Source organism: Rhinopithecus bieti, unplaced genomic scaffold (genome assembly GCF_001698545.2).
Source record: "Rhinopithecus bieti isolate Rb0 unplaced genomic scaffold, ASM169854v2 scaffold_38631, whole genome shotgun sequence".
Taxonomy (NCBI): domain Eukaryota; kingdom Metazoa; phylum Chordata; class Mammalia; order Primates; family Cercopithecidae; genus Rhinopithecus; species Rhinopithecus bieti.
Genome location: NW_016817145.1, coordinates 825820 through 852093, shown reverse-complemented (window position 1 = coordinate 852093; position 26274 = coordinate 825820). Strand labels below are relative to the sequence as shown.

Genomic DNA, 26274 nt, shown 5'->3' with positions numbered 1-26274 from the left:
TCAATACAGGGTCTCACTCTGTTGCCCAGGCTGAAGTGCCATGGTGTGACTGTAGCTCATGGCAACCTTGATCTTTTGGTCTCGTGCGATCCTCCTGCCTCAGCCTCCTGAGTAGCTGGGACCACAGGTGGGCCCCGCCATGTTTGGCTAATTTTTAAAGCATATTTTGTAGAGATAGGATCTCCCTATGCTGCCCAGGCTGGTCTCGAACTCTTGGGCTCAGGTGATCTTCCCGCCTCAGCCTCCCAAAGTACTGAGATTGCAGGCGTGAGCCACTGTGCCCAGACTTGATTTTTTTTTTTTTAAGTGGAAACTTAATCTTTCTCCTGAAGATTCTCAGAGACTAATGATGAAAGATTTTCACTGCAAACTTACTACCTGTTATTAACAAGTAAAGCCTATCCTCCTGACACATGGTTGGTGTCAGTCTGGCATTAGGTCACCCTTCTTGTCCTGACTCTCCCAACAATGGAAGTGGAATTCAGGTGTGGACACTTGCTGTGTTGAAGGAAAGATATGGAATAGCCAAATCACCATATGACTCAGTCTCTACTACAGAAACCCTCTAAAAGGCTCAATCATGTTACAAAGACATTCGTCCACATGCATGTCAGGACCCTTGGAGCTATTCCACCCTGAAGATTAGAGCAGAGGAACTCAAGGTGAAGAATTCAGTGGATATTTCCCATTGAAGAATCATCAGCAATAAAAGGAAGAGCCTCTGAAAACTAACAGGAGTCATTTGAAAAGTATGATGCTATTTTAAAAAAATCTATCTGTAACATCATTTCTTGAACATATTGCAAGAAAAAAAGCTATGCTTTCAGTGTGAAGATAGATGGGAGGTGGTACGGGGGAAAAGAAACAGCGTTTCTTGACCATCTTTTGTGAGCGAGGTTGCATGCTACGTCTCTTCCACATTTTATCTCATTTACTCTCCCAAATAACCCTGTGAGATGTATTATTTCCCCCATTTTACAGTTCGGGAAACTCAGGGGAAACCTAGTTCTGGACTATTTTGTCTCATTTTCTGCATATAACTCTGGAAAAACAGCTTATTCCCAGCTAGTACAAAGTTTCTCTAATTCATATTCCCTGGCAATTTGAAATAGAAGCAAAGCTGCCCATTGAATGATTTTCTACTTCAAAAAACACACTGTTTTTGTTAGAGTTTCAGTTGTATTAATTCCTAAGCATGCAAAGACAGTAAGTGGCCTAAAAGTACAGGTCAGGTGCAGTCAGCCATGTGGTCAGACCTGCCAAGCACAGGTTCTGTGGCTCCTGCATTAGCACCAGTTGGTTAGCTAGGCTGAGCTGAGTCTGTGGACTGAAAAGTAAGAAGGCTCACCTGCCTGCAGTAAACACCTGGGCTGAAGATTTTTCACTCACTTGGGTTGCTCCCAAAGTGGTCCAGATTAATGAGGTTTGCCTACACTTTATCCCTCTGATATAAAACAAGGTTGCTGATACAATACCACAAAGTATGATGCAGGAAGGTAGACTTAGAAATTGTTTTGTCTAGGGGCTGAGTGCGATGGCTCATGCCTGTAACCTCAGCACCTTGGGAGGCTGAGGTGGATGGATCACTTGAGGTCCAGGGGTTCGAGACCAACCTGGCCAACATGGTGAAACCCTGTCTCTACCAAAAATACAAAAAAAAAAAAAAAAAAATAGCTGGGCATAGTGGCAGGCACCTGTAATCCCACCTACTTGGGAAGCTGAGGCAGGAGAATTGTTTAAGCCCAGGAGGTGGAGGTTGCAGTGAACTGAGATCGTGCCACCGCACTCCAGCCTGGGTGGCAGAGTGAGACGCAATCTCAAAAATAAAAAATAAATAGTTTTGTCTAGGAATGCCAAAAAGTGGCAGGAATGCTATCATTCTTCTTCCCTCCTCAGCAGACATCAGTAATCCACTGCAGCATACTCTTTCCTGGATATGCCTCAACACCCTTCTCAGTATAGTGCCCCTGGCAGCCATGACCAATTGATCCCCTCATGCCATCCGTCTTCCCACCCAAGTTGGAAGTGAGGCTGTGGCCACCTGGCAGATGTCAGGGGGGTTGATGGGCAAAGGAATCTAGAATAGTTTTAGATCCTCTAGTCTCAGGGGCTGTGTTTGTATCATATACAATTTTGGCTTACGTTACAATCCTGCTATCCACTAGGGTCTGGGTGAGATGGGGTGAGGGAGCCAAAGGCAGGCCACTAAGCAAGCTCATTCTGTAACTCCAGGTCTACCACTCACGTAAGAAATGTAACCCTGACAAATATTTCAGGCGAATGCAATTTTTATCTGAAATATGCTCCAAATCCTGGGGTGGTGGGGAGTGCCTTTTGCAAAGTGAATCATCACTATGGGAATCTGGCGACACACTGTTTGTCTTCCAGCCATGGAGACAGCCAGACCTCACTGGGGAAGGAACAGGGAACTGTGGGACTTGAGACCACACTACCCAAGCTGGGATCTTAAATGATTCTCCATCTGTATCAACGGAATCTTTCTTTTGTGCTGGTGTTTCTCAGTCTTCACAACTACTTCTCGGAGGGAAGAAGGATAGTAACGGTGTCCCCATTCATTGGGAAAAAGGGGTGTTCTGAGAGGTCACACCACTCTCCAGGAGGCCCACAGCTAGGAATAAATAGCAGAGCCGCCTCTGCTTTCAACCAGGAGGGACCAGAGGGAGCCAGGAGGAAAAACAGTGCCACCCCGACAGCCTTCCACAGCATCTCCAGCTTAGAGGATGTACTAACTGGGAGGGATTGCTTCCTCGACCCTGCCCTGCAGCTATGCTAGGGCTTCTGACTCCCAGCCCAGTGCTCTGTCCTCCAGCCTACACTGCTTTTTCCTGTCCCATTATTGGGCCTTAACCTGGGTTCACATCTAGAATAAGAATAAGGACTAATATTTATTGAGACTTACTATGTCCCAGCATGAGAGCCTGACAGCTGCATGTGAATCAACTCATTAAATCCTCCCAACCCCTCTATGAGGTAGGAACTATCACTATCCCCATCTTCGGAGGAGACTGACGCATGCGGCCCCACGGCTAGTGGAAGGGCTGGGATGGGAACCTGGCATTCTGACTCCAGGGGCCATGCTCTGAACCACAGACATCGCCTCCTTGGGCTGCCTCCTCATCACTATATTTGACAGTCATTTACTGAGCACCTACTACATGCCAGGTTCTGTGAATGCAAGCACACAGCACCTGTCCTCAAAACTCAACTGCTGCTTAAAGACTTGCCAAGAACATGCCAAGTCACAGTTCAGTTCTGTCCTCTCCCTCCTTTCCCTGCCCCCTTGACAGCAAACAGAGCTCAGCTGAATATACAGCCTGTGCACAACCACTGTCAAACTCGATTCTCATCCAGGCTGTCAGTTTCTTAAAGAAAAACACCATCTCTGGCCTCCCACAGAGCCCTGCCCTCAGGGGCCCTTGATAAATATTTACTGTTGCAGCTGACCCAGACCCCAGGGGAAGAAGACCTAGTTATAAAGCACAAAGGAACCCGCGTGCTCATTATTCAGACCCTCCCAAGCGCAATGGGTGTCCCTCCTGCGTAACTTCCCTATTTGTGTCTGGAGTGCAATTTTTCTCACGCTCAGTGGGCCAGGTTTTGGCCACTGGAGCATGTGGTACTGCCCCTGCCAAGGGCCCACGGTTCCAGGTGAGGCCAAGCCACCTGCCTGGGCCACACCCACTTTTGCCTTCTCTGGGGCCCTGGGGAGTGGGGGGTGGGTGGGTCTTGCCACCTGTTCCCCGGTGCCTTTTCCTCTTGTCTGTGTGGTCTGGATCTTGGGCCGAGTCCCTTGATGGTATGACTAGCCAATAACTCTTCTGATGGTCGGGCATGAGAGAGGCTCCCGCGACACTGTCATCATGTTTTGAGAGTTGCCCCCGCACCACATACAGCAGGTGTTTGGGCTCATGCCTATGATACGTGCGTTGTCTGGCATTAGCTCAGGTACAGCCAGCCAATGGGCAACAACGGAGGAGAGACCCGAGGGTCATCTCATCTGGTGGCTTCCAAACAGTTTTATAGCAGAACCTGCACCTAAAACGGAGGCAGTACTGAGCATTTGCAGGCACGAGTTCAAAAGCTTCCCTCATTCAGACTTTCCCTACATCCTCTCCCTCCTCCCACTGCCTGTCCCTCACAGCATTCTCGATCACCAGGGAACAGGGTCTGTAAACATTGCACTCTCCCCTTTGACATGTCCCACAGACATTTCTCCAACCTCTGCTTGAATTCTGCCAGCGACAGGGAACTCACTCTACTCCCCAGGTTTCCTATTGCACTCTCGCATGGCTCTTCTGTTAGGAATGTTTCCTTAGGTGGAGTCAATAGCTGCCCACCTCTGTCCTGCTCATGACAGTCCTTCAAATGTGCAAAGGTGGCTTTCCTGCTTCACTTTAGCACTGTCTCTTCAGGGCCATGGTTTCCCAGCTGGTGTGAGCCAGGTAGCTCCCTCTCTGTTCTAAGAATATTTCCCTAGCCCTGGCTAGATGTTTGCTGGAAACACTTCTGAGCACATGCCCTCTGGATGGTGAGTTTGGGCTGCCGTCATCAGAGCAGAGGGAGGACAGCCCAGCTACCTGCAGGCTCCAGCACTCCTGGGGAGGGACTGGCAGGAACCCAGTGGATTCCAAGGGACTCACACCTAGATTCTCGGCTCTGTGCTGTTTCCAGGTACATGTGCATGGAAATACAGTTTCAGAGCTGCCAGAGCTCAGCTGCCCCTGCCCCTCCCATCCCTCTCCTTCCCCTTGTTGAAATCCAGCCTAGGCCCCACGACTGCCAAACGCGACAGTACTCACCGGTCCCGTGTTGCTCACATCCTGGGAATCTTTTTACTCCAAGAGCAGTCGGTATGTCCAGACCTACAGGGGACAGAAACTCACTATCAAAAGCAGGGCAGAGCAATTGGGTGTCCATCTCTTTTCTAGCAGGATGGAGTCAATGGGGGACTGGGATGGAGGTGGGGAAGATGAATGAAAAGGAAATGGTGAGGACTGAGCCGCTCATTAAACCAACCTCAAAATCTCTGGGCTTTGTGGTGATTCTGAGAAAGAAAAAAAGAAAAAAAGAAAAAAAAGACCCTAGCCCTGGATGAGTCAGCAGCTTGTGGAGAAGCAGGCTTTCTAGAAGAGCGAAATGAAAGGCAAAATCGGCGGGTGAAGGGGTGCGGGAGGTCTCTCTTTAACCTCACTCAGAGTCTCCTTGAGTCTTCCTGGCAGCGGCCCTTCATGGTTGCATTTTGGTGAGGGCGAAGGGGGAAAGCTCTGTGCTCAGGCCTCAAGTCGAAAAGATACTGCAGTCCTTAAAACAAAAGCCCCCAAAGCGTATTTATATCCTGGGAGACTCCTGCCAAGCGAACCCCGTGTGCTTTGAAAATTCCTCGGGAGAGCTGTAGCTGGAAGAAAAAAGCATGTGCCCGGTTCTGAGGATGTGTTCACAGCACGGCAAGTTGGGGCCTGAGCCCTAGAGGTTTAACCACACAGGGCAGAGGCCACCTGCAGCACACATGTGCACGGAGCAGCCACTGAGCCAGGGAGTTGCCGTGGAGGGCACACCATTCTCACTCCCCACACCCAGCCCGTCTTGAAAGCCAAACTTGTTTTTTCTTGTTTCCCTGAGAATTCTGAGGTGGGCAGAGCTTTATCTTTCCATCCATTCCTGTTTTCAAAGGAGAACCTTTTGGCTGGGGGAAAGAAAACTTTCAGGTGGCAGATTCTGTTGACTGAGTACTTACGATGCGCCAGGTCCCTCACACACCTGATCTGGGGCATTGCTATTCAACCGTGCAATCGCACTGGCTGGGAGCTTGCTGCACACGCACAGTCCCAGGCCCCACCAAGCCCCTATGGTATGAGAGCAGCCTGCATTTTAACAAGACCTTCAGGTGACTCCTGGGCAGGTTAAAGTCTGCAAAGTGCTGGTGTATCATTCTTTTAATCATGGAAGGAAGGAAGTTGCAGCCCATTCTCCACGTGGGGAAACCAGCTCCAGAAGTGACAACTTGGCCTCCATGACTGTGGACCTGGTGAGTGGTCGGGCTAATCCAAAGCCACATTCATATGGTTCCAGAGCCTGTGTTCCTTTCCACTGCACTATTTGGGGGAAGGAGCAGTCAGACCTGGCTTTGTGGGAGTGGCTAAGGGAGGGGTCCTAGCCACGGGTGTTGGGTGACTGGAGTCCTAGAGGTGAGTGGTGGCCTCGGGGTATTGGGCAGAGCACTCAGGGAGGGAGGCAGTGAATACTGGCCACAGGCTTCCCTCCTCCTCAGTTTTGTCAAAGGCCAGCAAAATTCCCCAGCTGAAAGTTCTGGGCCTCTTTCCTGCAGGGGAATTCAAGCTTCTGCAGTTAATCCCAGTGATTAATTTACTTTGATTCCAAGAAGTTGAGGGCTTTTGTCCACTGTCCTTTAGAACTAACCATCCGGCGGGAGGAGGCACCCCAGGAGACAAGCTAACCTGAGCATTCCAGGCACTGACCTGCGAGAAGAACAGTACTCTCCAGAGTCCTTCATAGCTTAGAAAGAGCTTTTTATCCACCAGTGAATCAGCTCCTTACTTTTTAAGGGGCATGTCACTAGCCCTATTTCTCAGTTGGGAAAACAGAGAGGTTAACTGACTTTCCTGAGGTCACACAGTTATCAGACAGGCTGGGGTGACTATTCTCTGACTCTGAGTCTAGAGGTACAACCAGTGTAGTCTAGCTGCTCCTTATGAGGAGGGGGACATCACAGTGTAGATGTATGATACTCTAAATTAGCGTCTCCCAACTCCATATGCTCTTGCTCCATGCTCTGCTTGTAAGGTGAATTTACTAAATAGATTCACAGACCGAGAGGAAAACAGTCCACAACCCATGCAGGGTGCAGGACCAGTACTTTTTTCAATGTAAACTAGGCAGCTGGCATTATCGACTTAATGAGTCATGTGTTATATTAGACATCATTCGTTCTACTGCACTTGCTTCCATAAGACAGTTCAGCTAAGTTAAGATACACAGTGGAATGATGTCCATAAAATGTGGAAGTAGTACTGGCTCTTAGGCAAATGTTCCCAGCACATTAATGTTTTGGATCACCAAGTAACAGCATCTGGATGCAAAGATCCCTGACACAGCTGAGTGTAGTAAGCCATAGATGACTCCATGCTGTCCATGATACCCGCTTACTCCATGTTCTTCCTCTTGGCTCAGTGTGGCCTTATGCTGTCTTAGAAGAGTTTGCTGCTCACTTCTCCCTTATATTTGTGCAAAGGCCATGTTAGACCACTCCTGTCTGATAGTTTTTTTTTTTTTCTTTTGAGACGAAGTCTCGCTCTGTCTCCAGGCTGTAGTGCAGTGGCGCGATCCTGGCTTACTGCAACCTCCGCCTCCCAGGTTCCAGCAATTCTCCTGCCTCAGCCTCCTGAGTAGCTAGGACTACAGGCATGCACTGCCATGCCCGGCTAATTTTTGTATTTTTAGTAGAGATGGGGTTTCACCATGTTGACCAGGATGGTCTCGATCTCCGACCTCATGATCCGCTTGCCTCAGCCTCCCAAAGTACTGGAATTACAGGCATGAGCCACCGTGCCCGGCCCTCTCTGATATATTTTAGGAAAGCCTGCAACTGCTCTTGAACCTGTAACTTCCGATGAAGATCTGTCCACTCCTGCCTCCATAACTCGGTTGCCTCAAACCTTCTCTAGCTACTTGCCTTTAAGTTCCCCTTTTGGTTTGTAAAATATAGCCCTACGGTTACTCAGGTCCTAAAGTTACTAATGTATTTTTAATTCAAAATTTAGCACATCATTGTAACTGTGCTATAATCATCACTAGGATTGTGGTTTGTTACAGAGTTGCATGAACTGAGTCATGCGCTACACCCTTATTGTCTCCCAAATCTCTGTGATTTTTGAATTTTTCAGAATGCAAGGATTTACAGAAATGCATATATCATTTAGTAGCAGAAATGCTTGCATAATGCAAGTTACATTATAGGTACTGATATGGTTAGGCTTTCTGTCCCCACCCAAATCTCATCTTGAATTGTAATCTCCACAATCCCCATGTGTCAAGGGAGAGACCAGGTGGAGGTAACTGAATCATGGGGGTGGTTTTCCCCAAGCTGTTCTCATGATAGTGAGTGAGTTCTCACGAGATCTGATGGTTTTATAAAGAGCTCTTCCCCGCTTCGCTCAGCGCTTCTCCTTCCTGCCACCTTGTGAAGACGGTGCCTTGCTTCCCCTTCCACCGTGATTGTAAACTTCCTGAAGCCTCCCCAGCCATGCTGAACTGTGAGCCAATTAAACCTTCTTCCTTTATAAATGACTCAGTCTTAGGCAGTTCTTTATAGCAGTGTGAAAATGGACTGATACAGGTACTAATGTCAATATAGAACTTAAATATATTATATATAGTTATTAAACATTGAACATGTTAATATTGAGTATATTAAATATCTAACAATAATTCATTGGGTACCCATATATATCTGATTCTGTGCTATGCACCAGATAGACATAAATAAAACCCAGTCCCTACTGTTAAGAAACTCATGGCATAAAAAAGGAGAAAGACAAATAACAGACCGAGTGGGAGAAGGTACAATGTATAAAGAAGGGGTGCAAGACAGGGGCAGCTAACAGACTCCTCATCTGTGTCAAGACAAAGATCACGCTCCCCACCCCACGGCCTCTGCAGCGCTGCGAGGCTGGTGCCTGTTCATCTCTCCCCACTCCCCTCCCCTCCCCCATTCCCCCACTGTGTTCCTGGCTCACTGGCTGCTTCTCCTTTCTTGAACCCATCATGCTCCACAGCCACATAGCTAGCCATGCTAGTCCCTCTCTCAAATGATCCGCCTCACTCTTCCCCTAATTAATTAACACCGCCTTCCCCTGCAGGATTGAGGGAGGTGATACATATAAAGGGCTTAGAAGAGTGTGAGCAGGTGTTAGGTGTTCTTGTTATTGACAACACCTATTATTATCCTTGACTAGGCAGAAACTGGAGCACACGGGGCAGAGTGACTTGGCTGGGGCTGCACAGTGAATTATTCTCAGAGCTGAGGACTCCCACTTAATCAGTTCTGTTTTCTCCCTTTATCCTTGAACCCAGTGCTGCACCATCACCCCACTAGACCCCGCTAGATCCTAAGCAGCATGGTGGAAGGAGCGCTAGTCTTGCAGGGCCGAGTCTGGTGCCGCTTCTCACACACGTGTTCTGTGTCCTTATGCCAATCAGTTCTCTTCCAGGACCTTGGTTTCCTTCTCAGCCGGGCAGGACTCTAACCAGAGCTGCCTCCTTGGGTTGTGGAGGGGAATCCAAGGCCACAGTGCATGCTGAGTGGAGCTTACAGTTCCTGTACTTGGAAGGCAGCGGCTCTCATTAGGAGTTAACCCGAACTGGGCCGGGCACGATGGCTCATGCCTGTAATCCCAGCACTTTGGGAGACCGAGGTGGGCAGATTACCTGAGGTCAGGAGTTTGAGACCAGCCTGGCCAACATGGTGAAACCCCATCTCTACTAAAAAATAAAAAAATAAAAAAAATTAGCCGGGCACAGTGGCAAGCACCTGTAAGTCCCAGCTACTCGGGAGGCTGACGCAGGAGAATGGCGTGAACCCAGGAGGCGGAGCTTGCAGTGAGCCGAGGTTGTACCACTGTACTCTAGCCCAGGCGATGGAGCGAGGCTCTGTCTCAAAAAAAAAAAAAAAAAAAAAAAAAATTAGCCGGGCATAGTGGCACACACCTGTAATCCCAGCTACTTAGGAGGCTGAGGCAGGAGAATTGCTTGAGCCTGGGAGACGAAGGTTGCAGTGAGCCAAGACTGTACCACTGTACTCCAGCCTAGCTGATGGAGTGAGATTCTGTCTCAAAAAAAAAAGGAAAAAAAAATGAATTAACCTGAATCATAGGGCTTTTTAGTGCCCTCTGAGCTCCACGTGCACACACATTTCCAACCTTCCTGGCTCAGGACTCCCTTTGCCAGAAATTACTGGTCATATGGAGAAAAATCACTATAAGGAAAAATAAGCCAGTGGCATTTTCCCCATGAGTCCCCACATATTCCCTTTTGGCCTAGTTTAAGCCTGTTGGATTGCCAGGCACCAGAAGGGGGAGAACCAGGGAAACGACTTTAACGGTCTGTGGAAGAGAAGTGTCCTCCCCGAGGGTCATTCCCTCTTACGAAGTTTATCCCATTCCACTTCTTATTCAGCAAACATTTAGCAGATGAGTAAGAAGCTCCAGGTCTAGGAAAAAGGCCATGATGTCCTAAGGTGATAGCATCAAACTGAGGGAAAGGCATGAATGCAGCCAGGGAGCATACGGGAGGGAGAAGCCAGCCCAGACCAGAAATAAGAGCAAGGTCAAGCTCAAAAAAGGTGGAAAGCTATAAGCGACTTCTGTGGAGCCCGAGCTTGGCCCTCACTCCACAAGCCGGAAGTGCAGTCTTCAGTGACCTTTGTTCCAGGCAATATTTCACCTTGGTCCCTAACAATAGCCTTTCATTCAGAAGGGCAGAAAATGCTGGTCATATGGAATAAAATGCATATGTCATTTGCTCATCTGCAAAACTGCTCACATAACAGCTACCACTTCCGGAGCACATGCTTTGTGCCAGGAGGCTCTGGGCTGGGTCTTAAGCCTTATCTCCCTTTTTCACAGCAACTGTGAAGTGCAGGCATTCACATACCTATTCTACAGATGGTAAGCCTGAACCTGCGAGATTAAAAATGTTGCCCGGAGTCATAAGAGTAGAAAGTTCAACATGGAGGTTTGAACTCAGGCCTGACTGAATCATCGCTCCATTTCTTCCCCACAAACCCTCTTCAACATTGGCTATGTAACTGGAGTTGTGGAAAACTGGGCCATCTCTTTCTCCAGCCACAACCTAACTTCAACTGAGATTCCGCAAGAGTACAGAAGAGCCTGTGTTCCCAACTGCCCTGGGGTGTGTAGACACAGCTTGACATCTTGGACGTTTATGAGAATACTGAATTCAACTCTAGAATTGACCCGTATTTGTTTCAAAATATTTCTCCCTCAAAGTTGTCAAGTACAATTTGACAACTGACACTCTAGGAAGATGTATGTGTCCAGCATTGGGAAGGGCAGCATCTTTTTTTTTTTTTTTTTTCTGTTTGTGACAGTGTCACTTGCCAAGGGCAGTGTCTATTTTGCTCACTGATGTCTCTTCATTCTTTCAACAACTCTTTATGGGGCTTTGACTAGGGGCCAGGCTATGGGGAGATTAGGTGAACCCTGGCCTTAGAGTCAGGCTAGAGATAAAGACTTCAATGACATTATTGTGCTAACTGAAGCACCGTGCAATGTGGCAAGATTGCATAGAGAGGCACAGGAGGATATAGCAGATTGCAGCGAGACCTGGAGGACAGGCAGCGCACACCAGGCAGGGAGAGGAAGAAAAGCTGAACGAGCAGCGAAGGGCACGTGTGGGCCGTGGTGGGAGGGACACGGTGGACTCCAGAGACTGGCAGCTGCCGGAGTGGCTGGAGCCGAGAAGGCCAGAGAAAGAGCAGAGCCAGATCTTCCCAGAGTTTGGAGTCCTTTCAAGAAGTTCTGTCTTTACCTGTGAGTGATGGGAAGTCGCTGAAGAGTTGGATTCTGTGTCTGTGGTTCCCGGAACATGGTGGCCCTCAAAAGTATTTATAAGATGGAAGGAAGTGTCCTTTTCAACTCTGGGCCCCTTTCAGATCCCCCAGCAATCTGAGAAGCACCACCACGCACCCCGCGATCTTTAGAAGGGCAACCATAGGGCGATCGGATTCATTTAGGGAAAAATTCTCCCAGGTACCTGGCCTGCACCTCCTTCTGCCAGGCCTCAGGGAACTCTGGCTCCAGCACGGCTGCTGGCAGGTGTGAGACGGATGAATACACCTTTGATTACGGCTCCTGTTTCTGAGAGAAAGACACAGCTCCCTTAAGATTGGGAGTCTGTGAAAGCGAGCCCTCACAAAAGAGATACGAGTGAACTGGAAAACAGAAACCCTCTGGGTGGGTGGCGGTTTCCTTCTTTAAAATAAACAGTAAGGAGAAGATCAACCTGGGGGAACCAGGTTCTTCATAATCCCTAAAAGGCAGGAAGCAAAGGCAAGTGTCAGAAAGTGGCTGAGGACACTGGTCTCCCAGAAAGCCGTGCCTGGTTAGGATCTGCAGACATCATCTTTGACAATGGGTGTGTCTGCCTCCCTGCTTGGTATGGAAACTCCACTCTGAAGAAGAATAATTTGAAACCACTTTCTTTAGCATTGGGAGACAGTATATTCTTGGTTAGAGACTGACAGACTCAGTTTAGAATGCAGTTTCTACCACATAAGAGCTTTGTGTCCAGAAACAAAATATTTGATCTTCTCTGAGCCTCAGTTTTGTCATCCATAAAATGGAATATGATGGAGACTAGATAATATTATGAAAGTGAGGTGCTGTGGTTTGAACCCAAGCCTGTCTGAATCGAATTGTTTCATTTCCCCCCCATAGAGCCTCTTGAAATTGGGATATGTTCCCCACTCATGGCTCTCTGGTACATCTAGGTGCTTAAGAGACGCTGGTTTGGCTTCCCTGCTTTTACACATCTCTTATTTCCTGGCCATGTTTAGCAAAAATCTGAGTATTCAAGCGGTATGAGATTAAACTCCTGTAATTTGGATCTTCCTATGTACAACATGGTAGCTGAGAATACAGAAGAAGGCAGCTAGCTGTGTTTTCTCCCAATTTTATCTTGTTTCAAACCCTTTATTAAATGTCTTAAATACTACTTGCCTTCTGGGTCTAAATAAAATTTCCAGAGGTTTCCACTTCATACTCATAAATGATTCTCGCTAAACTTTTTTTAAAGAAAAAAAATGTGTGTGTGTGTGTGTGTGTGAGTGCATAAATGTACTGACTCATAGCTGGAAAAACTCTCTTTCCCTAACACATTCCAAATTTGTCAAGTCACATGAATTGAGTAAGAGCATTTAATCTGGCCACGAGCCCCAAACTGGCAGGCAGTTAAGACAGAGATTTGGGAATCCATCTCTCCCTTCCCTGCCCTAGGGGCACGCTCTGACCCGGCCAGTGCCTATGTGAGGCAGTTGCAGAAAATGTAAGGATGGGAAGGGCTTGGCAGCTAGCTTAAGCCAAACTTGAACTGCAAGGTGGTATAATATATTTTCAAAAAATCACACACAAACTTGTATGTAGAATTGCCAAAATGTTACAGCTTCACATATGGAGTCAACTTTATGCTGGCTACTCTATTAAGCACATCATTTACATGCATGGCCCATTTAATCTACAGAGCCACCCAGTTAGTGGGGAACATTGGGATATGTTCCCCACTCACGGCTCTCTGGTACATCTAGGTGCTTAAGAGACGCTGGTTTGGCTTCCCTGCTTTTACACATCTCTTATTTCCTGGCCATGTTTAGCAAAAATCTGAGTATTCAAGCGGTATGAGATTAAACTCCTGTAATTTGGATCTTCCTATGTACAACATGGTAGCTGAGAATACAGAAGAAGGCAGCTAGCTGTGTTTTCTCCCAATTTTATCTTGTTTATCTATGATTATCCCTATTTTACAAGTGAGAAAACAGAGGCACTAAAGTGTTAAATAACTTGACTAAGGTCCCACGGTGCATAGAGGCCAGAGCTAAGATTCAACCCAGTCTGACCCTGGAATGTATGGATGCTTATATACCCAACCATTTATTCTGAATGAAGATAATATTTATTCCCCAAATATGTATCCAGCACTTAGAATACTGTATGAGGTGTTGAAGTGGAGTTCCATCAGAAAATGGAGGCAATTTGGTTACTGCTTTGAATGAGCTTGAAATCATGTAGAGGAGCTATGATGTACACACAAGTATTTAAAAGTAAGTGAAAACGCCAACAGGGGGACCATACAGTGCAATGGATGGGAGGGCTTATTAAGATGATGTCTCTTGTGGGGTACCCTGGAAGGGCCGCCTGGTTGGAGGTGCCATGGGAGCTGGATTGAAAGATGCATAGGATTCAAACAGGAGGTAGCTAGAGGATGTCTTGCCTGCTTAATGACAGTGAGTTCACTCAGGTGGCCAGTGCCTCGGGAGTTGCCATCTTGGTTCTGATTCAAGACCAACTCTTGGCATGGCTGATCTTCATGTCCCACAGGTGAGGAGCACAGGCAGGGCGGAAGGAAGGAAAGAGGCATCAAGGGACTGGAAGGTGGGGGAGAAAAGGCAGGACATTGGAGCAAGGTGGAGGGTTGCAGATCTGGCCAGAGTGGGAGCTCCAGTCCCACCTCCAACTGGGTTGGCTCTGAGCAAGTCCCCTGCTCCTGGGCCTCAGTTGCTCCTATCTACAAGGAGGGAAATAAAGGAAGTGCCTGGCCGGGCGCGGTGGCTCAAGCCTGTAATCCCAGCACTTTGGGAGGCCGAGACGGGCGGATCATGAGGTCAGGAGATCGAGACCATCCTGGCTAACACTGTGAAACCCCGTCTCTACTAAAAAATACAAAAAACTAGCCGGGCGAGGTGGCGGGCGCCTGTAGTCCCAGCTACTCGGGAGGCTGAGGCAGGAGAATGGCGTGAACCCGGGAGGCGGAGCTTGCAGTGAGCTGAGATCCCGCCACTGCACTCCAGCCTGGGCGACAGAGCGAGACTCCGTCTCAAAAAAAAAAAAAAAAAGGAAGTGCCTGAATCCTTCCACTGGGTGCAACCTTGGAGCGCTCCCAGTTTATCCCATCATGTTGTAGATGATGGAAACAAGGGCCAGAAAAGCTACGTTCGTACAAGTCCTTGGCTTTGAATCCAAGTGTGGGGGGTGAGGACTCAGGGTTCCACATCACAGTGCAGACCCTTTTCCCACTCCTCAAGAGGTATGTGGCCCTGCATCAGAAGTCCAGGAGATACCAGGCATGCCGTGAGAGGAGGGGAGACCAAGGGCCACCCAGCATGCCTCAGCTGGTCCAGTGGCCCTTCCCACTCCTCAGGGGTCTGGGAGGCTCCGTTTGACCATGTAGAGAAGTACACCATTCACTGAGGCACTCCCAGGAGCCTCAGGCTGGTGGCCTGTGGTTCAAATACATGCCACAAAGATGTTTTGTTGTGCTGGAGTGATGTGTTAAAAAAAAAAAAAAAAAAGTCATCAGATGCCCTTACGTGGAGCAGGCATTCCCTGCTCCTCACTGTTCAATATCCCAAGGAGTATGGGCTGTGTTAGGTGCCTGTGACTGTTGGAAAGTGGTGCAGGTGCCCTGGGAGGGGTGACAGTGGGGTGGGGAAAAGGGCATGAGGAGATGGCGGGTGGGAGGAGGTTGCATGGAGAAGGCGGTGTTTGGCCTGGTCCATGAAGGATGGGTGGAAATCACCAGCCAGAGAGGGGTGGGAGGGTATGAATTCCAAGGAGGGGAGCGGAGGGGTGAGGTCCAGAGTGAGGGCGCGGTTGAGAGGAGCAGCCTGGCTGAGTGTGGCTGAAATGAGGGAAGGTGGAGCCAGCTCGAGGGGTAGGGCATTGGCTGCAGGGGTGCACGCACACAACACTGAGGAATTTGGACATTGTCTTGCATGACTGGGAGTTCCAGAAGGCTTTAGCCAGGGAGGGGATGCTCTGTGCTAACGCATTTGGATGCTGGATTCACACTTCCTAGCTATGTGATGTCTGCATGTGTTGGTTGGGGCTATGTGGCTTCAAGCACCTCACCTCATCTATACAATGGACATCATAGCACTGTGTATGTCAAAGGGGAGTTGTGGGATCAGAAGGAAATACAATGTGAAAAGCCCCCAGAAAAATTCCTGGCACATAGAAGGCTCCCAATCATGGATAGTATCATGATGGTGAGTCTTTATAACTCACCTAGTGATGACACCAGTGTGGGAGGTAGCTGAGAGTGATCAAAGGCTGTATTTGTTAAAATCAGTAAAGTACAAAAAAACCCTGGGATAGGACCCAGGAAGCACTTGTAGGAGGCAGGAAGTGGTAAATGTGACCGGAAGATCAGTTTTCTCAACCTCTGTCTCCATTTCCTTGTCTGTAAAATGGACACATCCTTGGCTCTGCACACAGGATTTCTGTGTGAATTAAGTAAGAGATATGAGGCTGTTTCAAAGTTAAGAACACCAGGTGACCATAAGGGCTTCATTTTCCTTTGCCCACACAGAGTGAATGAGGGGACATGTGCACCCGGGGCTCTTATTTTTTACAAACCACTGAGGCAAGAAAAGTAGCAAATGACAGCATGGCAAGATTCAAGCAAGAACTAGACAGAAAGGAAGCATAGCTTAGCCCTTCTTTGTAATATTCTCAGCTCTGCCCCATCTCGTCCCGTTCTCTTACTCTCCTTTTGCATTCACGCCCATGACTCAAAACTCCTACCAGATTCTCAGTCTCAAAAGCATGGATTTTTTCAAGCTGGAAACTATGACAGAGTACATTCCCTGAAATTTACAGATACAGAAGCTGAGAAGGTTCACAATAGGGAACCAATGTGGTTAGGAACTGTCCCCAGGAAAGACTGCCTGAGTTCACATCCTGGGTCTGCCAGTGATTAGCTGCGTAACTTTGGCTAAGTGATTGAGTATCTCTGTGCCTCGGTGACTACTATTACATGGTGTTAACAAGAGTACTTACTTCCAAGAGTGGTTTGCGGAATTAAATGAGTTAATAAGTGTAAAGCACTTTGAATGTGCCTAGCACCTTCTAGGATTCAGAAATAAGAGTCACTATTATTTAAAACCGCAAGGTATTTTAGTGATAGAGCTGGGAATAAATGAATCTTGACTCAGATGAAGGCTCTCTGCACACCCTCTATACTGAAATATTTTATTCTAATCAGTATGCCACGTTTATTAAAGGCAGAAAAGTAAACTGATCTGTTTTTGGCATAATGGACACATTCATGCAGCCTGTATGCCCCATTTCTAGAGCATTCCGGGCCATCAAAGGCTGACAGGCACTGAACGACGCTTTGCAGACACCTTTCTTACCACCTCAAGTTGTATCATCCAGGAGGCAGCAAAAATAGTTCTCAAAATTTAAAAAATTAAACAGGAAGGAGAACCAAATCAATTCGGAGGGATCTGCTCAGACGTGCAAGCACGGCCGCTGTCCTTCTGGTACTTTCACGCAATGCGTTTCCATTTCCAAATGTCTTTCACTTACAGTCTTTCATTTCTGCCTCATGACAGATGGTGATTCAGAGAGTGGGTTCTGGAGTAAGACGAGTTGGTTCAGATCCTGCTGCTAACACTGACTTAGTTGGGTAGCCAGGGAACATTTATTTACTCTTTCTGAGCCCCCAAGCCTGGGGCGAATAAGGATATTACAGTACCGACCTCATATGTCTGCTGGGAGATACGAGGTCATGCATACAAAGCCAGTTCTCAGCCCATAATAATGCCCTCATCCAGGAAATGTTGATGATGTGGCTCATGTGTGCCAGGTACTGAGGATCCTGGAGGAATCAAAACAAAGTCCTTCACCTCATGGAGCTTGGGTGTAATGGGGAAAGCAGACAATCTGACCTTGCGCTAAGTGCTTTGAAGAAAAACCAGAATAAAGGGATGGAGATTGATGGGGTGCTGTTTGAGCTATGATTGTGAGGGAAGAGCCTGCTGAAGGCAGTATCTTTTAAGCAGGACCACAACTTCATAATCACCACAATCATCATCACCATCATCATAGCCAACTTTCATTGAGAGACTGCCCAAACTTAACACGTCTAAAATTAACTCTTGACTCTTTCCCAGTTTTCCACAGCGTAGTAAATAATACCTCTGTTAACCCCAATGAACAGGCCAACATCCTACAAATTATCCACCTTTCTTCTTTTTCTCTCACACTTCATTCCATCCATAAATCTTGGCCATTCTGTCCGCAAAACAGATCTCCAACTGAATCACAGTCTTCCAGGACCCCTGTGTCGCACCCCCAGAGGCATCCTTCACGTTTTGGTGGGTGTGAATGGCACGCCGGGAGTTCCATGCAAAACATGTGAGCAGCTAGCGCAGTGAGGGAGAAGACCACAATGACAGCTGGGAAAAGAGTGTTCTAGGCTGAGAACACAGCCAGTGCAAATGCCAAGACAGATGACATGACCTGTGTCCCAGAGTGAGCCCCAGGTCCGGGCGCTACAGCAGAGTGACAGAGGGGCAAGTGAGGATGTGGGGCCTTGGGGGCTACTGGGAGGACTTGGCTTTTGCTCTGAGTGAGACTGGGGAATGAGTAGAGGCTTGGGGCAGAGGAGAAACAAAATCTGATCCATGTTTTTAAAAATTAGCTCCAAGGAGAGTAGACAGTCATGGGTATGTGCAGGAGATGAGGGGGTGTTGGGGAGCAAGAGATGAAGGTGAGAGGACAGCTAACGGCTACTGCAATGATTCATGTGGGAGGCGGTGGTGGCCTTTTTTTTTTTTTTTTTTGAGACAGAGTCTCACTTTGTTGCCCAGGCTGGAGTGCAGTGGCACAATCTCGGTTCACTGCAATCTCTGCCTCCTGGGCTCAAGCGATTCTTCTGCCTCAGCCTCCTGGGTAGCTGGGATTACAGGTGCGCACCACCATGCCTGGCTAATGTTTTTGTATTTTTAGTAGAGACGGGTTTCACTATGTTGGCCAGGCTGGTCTCGAACTCCTGACCTCAGGTGATCTGCCCGTCTTGGCCTCCTAAAGTGCTGAGATTACAGGCGTGAGCCACTGTGCCCGGCCGGTAGTGGTGTCTTGAATGGGGGACAGTGGTAGAAGCGGTGAGAAGCAGCATCACTGAAGTAGCTGCTCACGTGTGTCCTATATAAATCCAGGGGCGTCACTCACAACCATCAAAACATGCAGGGCACCTGGGGGGTGCAACACGGGCGTCTTGGGAGGCTGTGGTTGGGTTGGAGATCTGTTTTGGAGACAGAACAGCCAAGATTTACGGATGGAATGAAGTGTGAGAGAAAAAGAAGAAACATGGATAATTTGCAGGATGTTGGCCTGTTCATTGGGGTTAATAGAGGTACTATTTACTGAGCTGTTGAAGACTGGGAAAGAGTCAAGAGTTCATTTTAGACGTGTTAAGTTTGGAAAGTCTCTCAATGAAAGTTGATTATGATGATGGTGATGATGGTGGTGGTAATTATGAAATTGTGGCTCAGTACAGATTATGAAAAGAACAAACGCTTGCTGTGTGCGGGGCATGAGACACATTAGCTCATGTAAATTCCATAACACAGTAGGCACCGATATCATCCTCATTTGACAGATGAGTGTAATGGCTTGATTGTGGTTCCTCTAATGATATGTCCATGTCCTAGTCCTCAGAACCTGTGAACGTGAACTTATGTGAAAAGAATCTTTGTAGATGTAATTAAGTTAAGGATCTCAAGATAAGATCATCTTGGATTATCCTGATAGGCCCTAAATCCAATGGCAAGTGTCCACCTGAGACATCCAGAGGAGAAACTCACAGATAGAACAGGAGAAGGTGACGTGAAGACAGAGGCAGAGATGGGAGAAATGCAGCTACGAGGAATGCCAGCAGCACCCGAGGCCGGAAGAGGCAAAAAAAAAGATGTTCCCTAGAGCCTTCAGAGGGAATAGGGTTTTGCATGCACTTGATTCCAAACTTTCAGCTTCCAGAACTGTGAGAGAATACATTTCTATTGCTTTAACCCACCCAGTTTGTACTAATTTGTTCCAGCAACCCCAGGAAACTAATACAATGAGGAAAACCAGGCACAGAGAAGTAAGCAACTTGCCCAAAGTCACACAGCAAGTGAGTAGCAGAGCTGGGAATGTCCAGCTCCAGAGCCACTCACCCCGCAGGTAGGCAGCATCAACTTCACGTCTCCAACGGGCAAACGGAGACTCAGAGCCACAAGGTACAGAGCTGATGAATGACAGTGCCAGGCTCTCTTGGGCCTCCAAGAGGGAGGCCAGAGGCCCACCCCACTATCGATTCTCACCGTTCCACCTTGAAAAACCCAGAAAGGTCCCTGACTGGCCATCCCATGCTTCTTGGTAGCCACCAAGTGGATTCAGGGCTTTGCTGAGAATTCTATCCAACCCGGTGGTTTTAGTTCACAGGCAAATGGCCGTGAAGAGACCCTGGTGGGTAGCAGCCTCGGTAAACAGGTTTCAGTGGCACCTCAGCACTCATCACAATCACTCAGGAATTGCATAGAGTTTGGATTCCGAAACAGCCTCTTCTTTCCATGATATCCATGCTGAAAATCTCTTGGCTCCAGCCCTACCCTGGCCATGAGGACCAAGATCGGAGGAGTGCCAGGGGCAAGGCGCACTGGCGGCCTCAGAACCGCTGCCAGCCGACTAGAAATTGCTCTCTGAAGAAACGGCGATTGTCCATTTCCTCTCCCACCAATGCCCAGGAAAATATTTTACTGGATGAAAAGCAAATATTGGGAATCCAGGCAAAACATCCTCCCTGACCCCCTGCCTGGTCAAATCTTCATTATTTGAACAGAGATGGACAGTGGGACCTGCAAACAAGGCCTGTGAATGGCACCCAAACGTCTTCCCACACAAAACCGACTTCTCAAAACCCTTAATGAGGGGCAGTCAGTTAATTTGGGGGGTGGTGGGGGGCTGCAAATAGGGGATGGGGGAACTGTTCCGTTTATAAAGAATAAAATAATTAAATTCAGGTCAGTGGAGGGAGCCACTGGGCTGAAACAAATTTGCAGGCTGTGGGGGAGAGGAAGCAGCAAAGGAATGAGCGTTGTGGCTGACTCCGGCCGCCTTCTTCGCCTTCTTCAGTGACAACTGAAAAGAGGTGTTGCGGTCTGCGGGCTGCCTCCGAAAAAGAGACCGTCTCTGGTTCGGAGGCCCTTCTCTCTTACAGGCGCACACACACAGAGACGCAACAACACACACACTGTCTCTCAAACCCACACTTCGGTTATAAGGTGATGAGGTGATGAGGTTTCACCGTGATAGTCACTCACTCATTCATTCCTCAAAATATATTTTGAGGGCAAAACGTAAACATGCTCTCTCAACTGAGCTGGCCAAAGAAGAGCCATTGTTTGAAAGAGCTCCCTGCAGTGGACCTTCTACCTTTATTCACCTCAGTGATGTGGCCCTTGTCTAAGATGAGTTTGGAAGGCCATGTTTGCAGCTGTCTTCAGAGTGGTACTATGAGGCAAAGAGTAAAGCTGGTTCATTACCATCTAAGGGTCTCCTATGCTGAGGACCCATCTCCTCTCAACTGTATTTCTGAAGGGAAGTCACACTCCTGGTTTCTCAGGCGTGACTGCAGCCACCTTCAGAGGGCAGAGACTGGCCAACACCAGAGAGGAGAGTGTGGTGCTGGGTGGTGGTGGTGAGGTACTCTCAGGAGTTCCAGGAACTTGGGGTGCCCTGGGACCTGGCGCCCGCTTTGGAATAAAGGGCATGTTCCCCAAGGGGACAGTCATCATGAGCACATCCCCCATGTGTGAAGGTGGGTTCTGGTGACCACCTTTGTTGTTTTTTAGAAGCCAGCTGTACAGTGTGTCAGGGCACCTGGTCTGGGCTTGGCACTGGGCCTGGCACATAGGGATGGAGAGTGACAAGGTACAAGGCAAGGCCTCTGTTGCCAAGACCCACCCTTGAGGTAGGCAGCATCCCATGGACCTTGACTCAATGACATCACGTGCCTGTTGTCAGGGCCCGGGGTACTCCCGATTGGAGAAACCTGTTGGAGAAGGTCACTGGGTGGAGGACTGGAAGGTGACAGGCAGAGGAAGGCCACCTGGGGCAGAAGGCAGGGTGAGGAGGGCAGGGTAGAGTGCTGGACAGTGGGCTCCACCCCCCTCAGTGGGGAGGCAGATTTGACAGGAGAAGTACAGAGATTTCTGGCTAGGGGAGAGGCGAGGAAGCTCACACTGAGGAAAGAAGAATTTCACAAGGACCCAGGCCTGGCAGGAGGCTTCCTGTGCAAATGCATGTCCCTTTGGAACATAGATTCCCTCTGAGGGTGGCATCTGGTAACACAGCTTGAAACTGATTCCACTACTGAGTGTGGGGACATCACAGCCTCATCGTGCCTCAGTTTCTCTATCTGGAGGCTAATAGCAATAACAACATCATCTAACATTCATGTTACAGGCCCTGTTCTGTGTACCTTATCTAGCTCAACTCTTTTAATGTAATAATGCTGTTATTGTAGTTTACATGCTCGTGGCTGCTACATTCCTTAGCCTCTCAAATAGAGCTAAACACACCATTTATCTTACCTCAGATTTTTATAAGGCTAAAATCATGGAATGTACATAAGAGAGGTCTTTTAATGGAATGACACTCTACAAATGCCTATTGTTGGTGTTGATCTTGTAATTCTATAGGTTGGTGCAAAAGTAACTGCAGTTTTGTCATTACTTTCAGTGGCAAAAGCTGCAGTTACTTTTGCACTAGCCCAGGCTTCATCCTTTCAGAAGCCATCATAGGACAAAGGTTATTTAAGGCCTGAGTAATAACATTAAAAAAAAAAAAAGAATCACTTTCAAACATGAGCAGAGGAAAGATGCCATGGAGACTGGCAAAAGAAAAAGTTACCCAAAGTCTGAAACATTAGAAGGTAGGACATCAGGAGTTTTTGTTTGTTTCTTGTATCAGGCCCAACATTCTGAGAAGGGTCATTACTTGCTCCCTGGTTCCCTGGCGGCAGAAGGAATACAGGGCTTCTCAGAGCCAGCGGCAGCATTCTAGCTCACACAGTTCACAAAAAGCATTTATTCAATGCCCAGGAGCAAGAGAATAAGACCTGCTCTCCACCAGAGAAGGATGCATGTTTGGGGAACTCGACTTTTTGCAAAAGTGTGTGCCTAGGTCGCTGTAACCTGACAAATTTGCAAGGATCCCCTAACTCCCCTTCCCACAACCTCTAACAGGTTCCTCCTGACGATGATGTCCTAAATCAACCACCCAGCAAACCACTGAGAAACTGTGCCTTCTCCTCTCTCTGCCAGCATCTACATCCAATCCTCAGTAAGGCTATCTTTGGACCCTCTACCTATCTCTGAATCCATCCACTTTATCTCCATGGGCACTACCCTCATCTCTTCCTGGAACTTCCAAAGCAGCCTCCCAAGTGGCTTCCCTGGCTCTACTTCTGCCTTCTCCACTCTGGCCAGTGATCTTCTAAAAATGTGGATCAGGTCGCAGCACTCTCCTGCTTAAACCTTTGAAGGCTTTCCACTGAACCCCAAACAAAATCGAAATTGCTCTACCAAGTCCTCCAGGCCCTATGTGTTGTGGCTCTTTCCTATCTTTTCTGACTCAGCATCTATCACTCTCCAGATGCTCGTCCTGCCACCTGGCTGAGACTTGATTTTCTCACCTGTGAAATGGGCAGAGTAATGTCTACCTTCCAGGCTGGCTGTGGGGCCACCAGGAGTGGGGACATAAAAAGCACTTTGTAGACTGCAAAGTGCAGCACCTTTAACTTCTACCTCGCTTATAATTGGGCTTTTGTGTTCACATTCTTGTTTTCATGCTTTCTAGTTCCATTTTATCTGTACATTTTATTGTTTGTAATTTTATATGTTTTTCAGATATAAGGATATTTACATACACAAGGTATTATTGGAGACCACGTGACAGCATCTCAGTATTTCAGAGATAACAGCCCAGCTAGGGTGTGCTTAAAACCTGGACAATATTAGTTCTTTCCTGGGTAGAAAACCAAAATTTTAATTATGCAGTCAAGATTGCTAGAAGCCTAGTGAGATCTCATTAAAATTATAAATGAGTTAATTTTCTTATGAAAATGACAATAATGTGATCTTCAATATCGTCTCCAACATTTTCAACAGCGGCAGATAACATTTATTAACCTTACTCTGTGCCGGCCCTTGTATTAAGCACTTTTTATGCTTTACCTTTGCTAATCCTCAGGACAACATTAGGAAGTGTTATTATTGTCCAGATGAGGAAGCTGAAGTTCAGAGACATTAAGTAACTTGCCCAAGGTCACAGTGCTGGTGAGAAATAAAACTCCAATTCTCTTTTCTGTCTGTGTTTGTAGCCCATGTTTTGGTTCTGCCCTATGTGTGTTTGGGTGCAGGGGACCGGGAATGTGTTTATTTGTGGAAAATAATAGGGATAATATGGTTGCGCCGGGGGTAGTAGGTCACTGTAAGGCCACCAAGCTCCACACACGAAAGGTAGTTTGGGCAGCAGATTCTCTTTAGTGTTTTCCTTTACTACTTCATGTCTTATGTTCTAACTTGCAAAGTTCAATGATGCCCAGTGGGTTTCCTTGTAGTCAGTGCAAAAGAGCGTGATTCTCTCCTGTAAAGAGCAGTCATTGCCTTTCTGCTGTTTAAACCAAAAAATGTGCATGTGAGACAGATAGACACACACACACACACACACACACACACACAGAGACAGAGAGAGAGACTCAGCGAGAAACAGCAGTCATCAAGTGCTTTGTTTTAGAGGCTGATGAGGGTGCTCTGCCTAGAAAGATTCCCAGACGTCTTCCCTCCACCCTGACCTTCTTCTACCTCCCTCCTCACGTGACTCACCTGCGACGTCAGGCAAGTTACCTCCTCTCTCTGGACCCCAGTTCTCTCATTAGTAAATCAAAACCTCTAGATTTCCAGAGTTCTTTCCAGATCCCAGACTGGAGGGATACTTTTATATCCATGATCTCTTTTGCCTTCACAGTCTCTCTTGGGAGAAGAGCAGGTCAGCTTGGCAATGCGAAGCTCAGTGAAGGTGGCATGGTTCATAAGTGGACCCTGGACTAGTGTCGTCAAGTTTCAACACCAATTGCAGTATCAGCTGATTCTTCCAAGCTGCCAGCTGCCTTCAAGGGTGTGGATGGAGACTGTCTAGGACCTACGTGTGTCTACCCTTTCAAAACTGAAAGAACGAGCACTCTGAAGCCTCTGAGCATCTCCAAGCTCTGCATGGAGGCCTCTGGCCACCCCAAGAGATCAATCCCTGCAGCGCGGTTCACTTTTTCCTTCCCTCCTCCCCACTTCCTTATCTTTGCATAGGGAAGAACACAGGCAGATGTGGTAGGAGATGCCCCAGGAAAGGCATAGATGGCTTGAAGGACTTCCTGACGTCCCTGCGGATGTAAAACTAACTGCGGAAAATCAGAAGCATGGTGTGTGTGTGTGTGTGAAGGGTGAGAACAAAAAGCTAAGCATAGAAAAAGCTCTCAGAGCCACCTGTATTTCTTCTCTAATTACTCTGTGTTTTATACTTCTTTACAAATCTATGAGGTTCCTATTATACGCCAGACAAATCTTTACAAATAGGGAGCAGGGAGCTCCCCCACTAAGACCCACCAGCTGGAAGTGTTTCAGTCATGACGTAAGCTCCTTCGTGTCTAGCTGGTGAACATTCCCTGGGATGCGGTGCCAACAGTTCTTTCCCAAGGTCCTTACAGCCAGACAGAACATCAGCCAGCCCAGAACCCAGGCAGAAACCCACTAAGGTGGGGTGTCCCCAGATCCAGCAGCAGTTCACCATTTCCACCCAAAGGGCTCAAATGCTGTAGATGCAACAATCCCTGTTTACATGAGGGGTCTCTTAAAAGTTAGCGCTCAGCAGTGCTGTCTCACAGTGGGGGCCAAAGGCCACTACCAGTAGGATACAATTTGTGGGGAACTAATGAAAGGCTCCTCTAACCAAAAAGTCCTGGGTAATGACCCCTGTCTGAACCTGGTTTGAAATTCCCACAATAGAGCCGCTCATGGCTCGGATGACAAAGAGAGGCCTAGTGAGCTAAAGAAAATAGCCCACATTTTGCTCTAGAAAGTCCCGATCACATTTGTGATAAATATACTCTTAGATGATTACTTAATCTCATTGATCCTTGATTTTGGAATCGCGAAGCTCTGTAAAATAATGAGAAATACTGATTTAGGACATCTAACACAGAGTCTGGCATGTAATAGTTCTGAGTAAACAGCAGTTGTTGCTGTAATTATCTCAATCATTTCAAGGGTCTCTGTTTAAAAAGTTCCCATGCTGTCAGGGATGCTTCACTGCGACCATGGCCCATGAGTAAAGGTTCCTTTGATGGTTTGCTAGTTGGGCTCTCAGAAAATGAGCTGGGGCAATGGTTCTCAAAGTGTCATGCCCGCATCACCTGGGAATTTGTTAGAAATGCAGATTTGGGGCCTCACCTGCCCCAATCTGTTGAATCAGAGATTCTGGGGGTGAGGCCCAGTCATTTCACATGCCCCCAGGTGATTCCAGTGCCCACTGAGTTTGAGAACCCCAAAGCGCAGGCAAAGACTGCCAAATCTGGCTGATCATCAGAACTTCTGAGAGTGTTCAGGGGAGAAAAGCCATG

General features: G+C 47.7%; 1 protein-coding gene across 5 annotated transcripts in view; it reads right to left on the bottom strand.

Moving 5' to 3' along the window:
- Positions 1–26274, bottom strand: part of ZHX2 (zinc fingers and homeoboxes 2) — a 195835-nt gene that overhangs the window by 102001 nt on the left and 67560 nt on the right. For 4 of the 5 annotated variants that reach the window (XM_017855878.1, XM_017855879.1, XM_017855880.1 and 1 more), the window contains exon 2: positions 4821–4883. The exons of the other annotated variant lie outside the window; for it this stretch is intronic. The gene's annotated coding sequence lies outside the window, so the exon portion shown is untranslated. The remainder of the gene's footprint in view (positions 1–4820; positions 4884–26274) is intronic. 5 annotated transcript variants of the gene reach the window in all.